The 6,602-nt window shown below is 35.3% G+C and overlaps 1 protein-coding gene and 1 pseudogene across 14 annotated transcripts in view; one reads left to right on the top strand and one right to left on the bottom strand.

Annotated features, from left to right (window-relative positions):
- Positions 1–6,602, bottom strand: part of SLC4A10 (solute carrier family 4 member 10) — a 339,170-nt gene that overhangs the window by 267,236 nt on the left and 65,332 nt on the right. The window lies entirely within an intron of this gene.
- LOC105756234 (GTP-binding protein 10-like) lies at positions 4,075–5,229 on the top strand (annotated as a pseudogene).

Genomic DNA, 6,602 nt, shown 5'->3' with positions numbered 1-6,602 from the left:
GTGTTGACATGTCATGGGGTTGGCAACGAATGTCACAAAACAATATGTGTATTAACTGTTTAATGAGAAACTAATTTATTCTGTAAATCTTCATCTAAGTACAATTAAAAAAAAACAAATATACAAAGTGCTTAATTCACACAATGTCTCCCTAAAACATAGTAAGAACTTAACAAATGTTGTTATCATTGCCGCTGTTAGAATGCATACCTTTCTTCCTCATTGCTATGGGCCTCAATCCTCATTATCCATGAATGCCTAACAAAACACATCTTCTGTGAAACCCTCCCTGATCAAAAGCTTTTGGTCTCACTTGCCTCTAACTCACAGCTCTTTAATTAATCCTCAACTTTCCAAAGTACTACCTTGAGTATATCCCACCTGAATTTAGAGACCATCCCAAGAATAGATTTGATGCATTGAACACTAATGATGGAAGACCAGATGAGTCGTGGAATGACATCAAGGACATCATACATGAAGAAAGCATAGGGTCAATAAAAAGACAGGAAAGAAAGAAAAGATCAAAATGGATATCAGAAGAGACTCTGAAACTTGCTCTTGAACTTTCAATAGCTAAAGCAAAAGGAAGAAATGATGAAGTAAAAGAACTGAACAGAAGATTTCAAAGGGCAGCTCAAGAAGACAAAGTAAAGTATTATAATGACAAGTGCAAAGAGCTGGAGACAGAAAACCGAAAGGGAAGAACATGCTTGGCATTTCTCAAGCTGAAAGAACTGAAGAAAAAATGCAAGCCTCGAGTTGCAATAGTGAAGGATTCTATGGGGGAAAATATTAAACAATGCAGAAGCATCAAAAGAAGATGGAAGGAATACACAGTCATTATACCAAAAAGGATTGGTCAACGCTCAACCATTTTAAGACGTAGCATATGATCAGGAACTGATGGTATTGAAGGAAGAAGTCCAAGCTGCACTGAAGGCACTGGCAAAAAACAAGGCCCCAGGAATGGACAGAATATCAACTGAGATGGTTCAACAAACGGATGCAGCACTGGAAGTGCTCACTCATCTATGCCAAGAAATTTGGAAGACAGCTACCTAGCCAACCAACTGGAAGAGATTCATGTTTATGCCTATTCCCAAGAAAGGTGATCCAACAGAATGTGGAAATTATTGAACAATATCATTAATATCACACACAAGTAAACTTTTGCTGAAGATCATTCAAAAGCAGCTGCAGCAGTATATCGACAAGGAACTGCCAGAAATTCAAGCCAGATTCAGAAGACGGCATGGAACCAGGAATATCACTGCTGATGTCAGATGGATCCTGGCTGAAAACAGAGAATACCAGAAAGATGTTTACCTGTGTTTTATTGACTATGTAAATGCATTCAACTGTGTGGATCATAACAAAGTATGGATAACATTGCCAAGAATGGGAATTCCAGAACACTTGATTGTGCTCGTGAGGAACCTGTACATAGATCAAGGGGCAGTTGTTTGGACAGAAAAAGGAGATACTTCATGGTTTAAAGACAGGAAAGGTGTGCATCAGGGTTGTATCCTTTCACCATACTTATTCAAACTGTATGCTGAGCAAATAATCAAAGAAGCTGGACTATATGAAGAAGAACAGGGCATCAGGATTAGAGGAAGACTCATTAACAACCTGCGTTATGCAGATGACACAATCTTGCTTGCTGAAAATGAAGAGAACTTGAAGCACCTACTGATGAAGATCAAAGATCACGGCCTTCAGTATGGATTACACCTCAAAATAAAGAAAATCCTCACAACTGGACCAATAAGCAACATCATGATAAACGGAGGAAAGACTGAAGTTGTCAAGGATTTCATTTTGCTTGGATCCAAAATCAATGCCCGTGGAAGCAGGAGTCAGGAAATCAAAAGACACATTACATTGGGCAAATTGGCTGCAAAAGACCTTTTTAAAGTGTTGAAAAGTAAAGATGTCACCTTGAAGACTAAGGTGCATCTGACCCAAGCCATAGTATTTTCCATCACATGATATGCATGTGAAAGCTGGACAATGAATAAGGAAGGCTGAAGAAGAATTGATGCCTTTGAATTGTGGTATTGGTGAAGAATATTAAATATACCATGGACTGCCAAAGGAACAATCAAACCTGTCTTGGAAGAAGTACAACCAAAATGCTCCTTAGAAGCAAGGATGGGAAAACTGCATCTTACATACTTTGGACATGTTGTCAGGAGGGATCAGTCCCTGGAGAAGGACATCATGCTTGGTAAAGTACAGGATCAGTGAAAAAGAGGAAGACCCTCAATGAGATGGACTGATGCAGTAGCTGTAACAATGGGCTCAAGCATAACAACGATTGTGAGCATGGCGCAGGACCGGGCAGTGTTTCGTTCTGTAGTACATAGGGTCTCTATGAGTCGAAACCGACTCGACGGCACCTAACTACAACTTTCCTTCTTGACTTCTTTGAAATATTTGTGCTTTCGTTTAGAGTTACATGTGACCTCATCTTATCTCTAATTCTCAGTGATTAAGCTCCTTAAGGCAAAATCCATGTATGACTCCATTTTTATATACCCCATAACACCTAATACAGTTCCCTGAACTTCATATGTACTTGAAAATATTTATTGAATCAGTAAAAGAATAAAGTTTAATTGCCTTTTTCCAGGTCACTAAAATACATTTTTCTATGCTAGGATGGTTAGTTTGAAACTGGTACTCTTCTGGCTAATAGATGATCAGTTTCAAAGATGACTCAAACAAGGGTAATATGGCAAATGTCGGCTAATTGTGTAATTTACTTTCACCGAATATTTGTTCTATTTAATTCTTGTTCTCTTTTAATGCTTATAGTTGTAGAATGAGGAATTAGTCTATTAAGAAACTCTTAAATTTATCGGAAGAGTGTTTCTTAAGGCTGATTGTAAGTAGAGCTATAGTAATTTAAATTTTTTTAACTGTTGGGAATGTATTATATAAAAATATCCTAACGAGCAAAAGTGCAAAGATATAAGTGCAATGATGTTTATGGCAAAATAGTTATAAAATAAAATATTGGGAAAATCTTAAATGTTAAACGAGTAGATAAAAGTCTTAAAGTATCCACATTAAATTGCTAACAGTTGTTCTCACTGGAATTTTAGATTGAGGGAATGATCAGGGAAGATTTGTCTCCAAAATTGTACCATGTGAAGGATGAAACTAGACCCAAGACATGAAGAAAATGAAACTTAAGAATCATCAACACTACTCTTCTCTCTTTCTCACTCCAAGAAGACTCACTGTTGGGTAGGTAAGCACAAATTAAGTGATATAAATGAAACATCAGCAACAAGAGTTGACTTGTAAATAACAATCAAAATAAACCTTGATTACAGGTGTGCTAAATACCAGTTTCAGTCAGTGTCACAAGACAAAGACTTCAGAAACAGAAATAAGGGAGGAAGAGTAACAACCTCTTCTCTATTCAACTGACCTTAGTATTATTAGTTTCTCTGTATCTGAAAGTTATAATATTTATTCAGTCTCCATTTTATTGAACTCAGATATCTTACTGTTATTACTTTGAGGGCAAAAAGTAATTCTTACATCATATTCACATACACAAATATTTTTTCTTAGTTACAGTTTCACATTCAGTCTCTTTTGTCTATAGACACATGGAGAATGAAATGGATTCTTGAATTTTTGCCTAAAGATCTTAATTCCTTTGATGACAGAACACAGTGATAGAAGAAATTATTTGATGCTGACATACTAAAATTTTTGTGGAATAATCTGTCTCAATATCATTTACATCCAGCAGTAATTTGAAACTAAAATAATTATCTATATCAGAAGCATAAAATACTGACAGAATGGGATGTATTAATATTCCTTCCAAAGATAAATTGTACATTATTTTTTTCTATTGTCTGAAGGTTACCTTTCAGGTTTTTAATTGGGTTATGAAGGTTTTAAAATTTGTTTTAAATTAATTAGGTCAATTAGCAAACTCATATCAAACATGCTCTCTCACTGAACATAAATTGAACAAGAATCTGAGTTAGTCTGGCCATTAGCCACTAACAGAATAGTTTGTTATGCCTCCACATTTCTCCATTAAAGCCTTAGTCCTTACCATGTTGTTGGGTTTTTGTTGTTGTTGTTTTGTTTTGTTTTTCTTTTCTTTCTAATATAAAGCCCTTCCTTAAAAAGTATACACAGAAGTTGCCTAGCACTGCTATGGTGTGCTGCAGTTGCGTGTTTTTCCAAAAGTATGGAAACTTCATTGATAACCTAAGACTTCACCAAGGGAGGAAGTGGTGGAATGGGCTATCCTTGATTAGGTGGAGAAGGTGGAAAAGGGGGTGATGTGTGGTTTGTAGCTGAAAAAGATGACTTTAAAACAACTTAGAGACAAATATCCTCAGAAACAATTTGTTGCTGGAGGAGGAGCAAAAAGTTGGGTTAGTGCACTGAAAGGCTCCAAAGAAAAAGACTGTGAGATTCCTGTACCTGTGGGCTTCTCAGTCATTGATGAAAATGGTAAAATTATAGATTCCCAAATACTGGAAAATCATCTTTGCTAAGTCAGGTTTCTCATGCAAAACCTGTGATTGCAGATTATGCATTTACAACAATAAAGCTTGAATTTGGAAAGATTACGTACAATGATTTCAAACAGATATCAGTAACTGATCTTCCAGGCTTAATAGAAGGAGCACCTATGAACAAACGAATGGGCCACAAATTCTTGAAGCATATAGAGAGAAATAAACAACTACTTTTTTTGTTGATATTTCTGGATATCAACTTTCTTCCCAAACTCAATACAGAACTGCCTTTGAAACCATAATATTGCTTACAAAAGAGCTGGAATTGCTTACAAAAGAGCTGGAATTGTACAAAGAGGAACTTCAAACAAAACCTGCACTTTTGGAAGTTAATAAAATGAATTTGCCAGATGCCCAAGATAAATTCCATGAACTGATGAACCAACTCCAGAATCCTAAAGATTTTCTGCACTTGTTTGAAAAAAACATGATTCCAGAGAGGACTATGGAGTTCCAACATATCATTTTGATTTCTGCAGTTACTGGAGAAGGAATCGAAAAATAAAAGAACTGTGTAAGAAAATCACCGGATAAACAAGCCAACCAGGAAAATAATACATACCATAATAAACAGTTGCTTAATTTAAGAATATCCAATACAATATCTCATAGGGAGCTATCATCAAATCATGCTATTACTAGTTGCTGAATGGATGTAATCTAAATCTATTCAAGATGGTATGAATTTGTTTGTATTAATTTAAAAGTTTTTCATAGACATGTAAGTATTTTTGAGCATCTCTGCCAATCTTCTGATATATGTGCCAACATTTAAGAATTATACCTTTTTAAGCTGTTCTATTGTAGTTAAGGAAAGTCAACAATAACAACAAATGACAGTTAAAAAAATTATATACAGAAACAAAAGGGCTCTATTCCTTTTTTTTTTTTAACAACCTGCTATAGTTTCTGAATTTCATTCACTGAACAGTTTTATGTTGTTCTACTTTATCACTATGAAGTCTAAACAAAATAAAATATGGTCTCTGGCCTCAGGAAACTTGAATTTTATTTGGGAAAATAAGATCTGTGCACAAAAATAATAACAGCACAAACAACATATGAGTTGTACATAGAAGTTCTATGGTCATTTAGGGGTCTGAACCTTTGTGGAGGTCTTCCATGGTTAATTCCTAAGTTTGAATAATTTGTTCCTCTGAAACTATAACCTGGATTTATTTATTTACACTAAACAAATATCAGGTAATATGTCATAAACGATATGTCTCAAAGTCACATGTGTCTTTAAACAAAATTATTGGAGAATACAGGTAAAGTGACTAATAAAAGAAAAGGGGCTGCCACTCAGAAAAGCCAGCTGTCTCTCAAGCGTCTTCAAAGATTGGAATTACCTTAGTGAATGTGCCAAGTTTTGAGTATTCTCTTAAACTTGCACCCTAGAAAATGTAATTTTGTTAATTCACCAAGATTTATTAATTTATCGTATATGCCTTCTGAGGCTACTGACTCCTCTCCAATACACCACCATGGAGAGTCAAACTTTAATTAGAAGTTTGTTTAGTGAGTGTAGCATCAAACCTGGATGAGTTAGTTTCGAGATTCAAATATTTGACTGTACTGGGTATCCATCTATATCTACATAGGTCATTAGAGGGGATAGAAGGATGCAATAACCAATTCCCTACCAGGACTTGATGGGAAGTGTCTCTGTTTGCCCAGTGACCTTCCTTTGCCCATGCTCTCCTGGCTGCTGACAATTCCCCCCTTCCAATTGAATAGTTTTTCTATAGCAAAGTAAATACTAAAAATGGTTTTAATAAACTGTTGCAGACTTGGGAGTCTTTGGCCTCTTTGAAGAATATTTCTTGTCTTAAAGCATTAAATGTTGCTTTTAAAGTTTAATTCTCGTAAGATACTCTTACTACCTCATTTTCAAATACTTGGGGTACAACTCAATGTAACAAAATTATATTATAATGCAGAACAAGGAAAATTTTTCTCACAATGATATGAATCAGATAGGTTCCACGTTAAAAATTTCAGCCCATGGGAAAATAGTACCACAACATTAAATTA

The sequence above is a fragment of the Trichechus manatus genome, unplaced genomic scaffold, assembly GCF_000243295.1.
Source record: "Trichechus manatus latirostris isolate Lorelei unplaced genomic scaffold, TriManLat1.0 scaffold00036, whole genome shotgun sequence".
Taxonomy (NCBI): domain Eukaryota; kingdom Metazoa; phylum Chordata; class Mammalia; order Sirenia; family Trichechidae; genus Trichechus; species Trichechus manatus.
The sequence above is the reverse complement of the archived record's forward strand: the minus strand, read 5'-3'. Positions and strand labels throughout refer to the sequence as shown.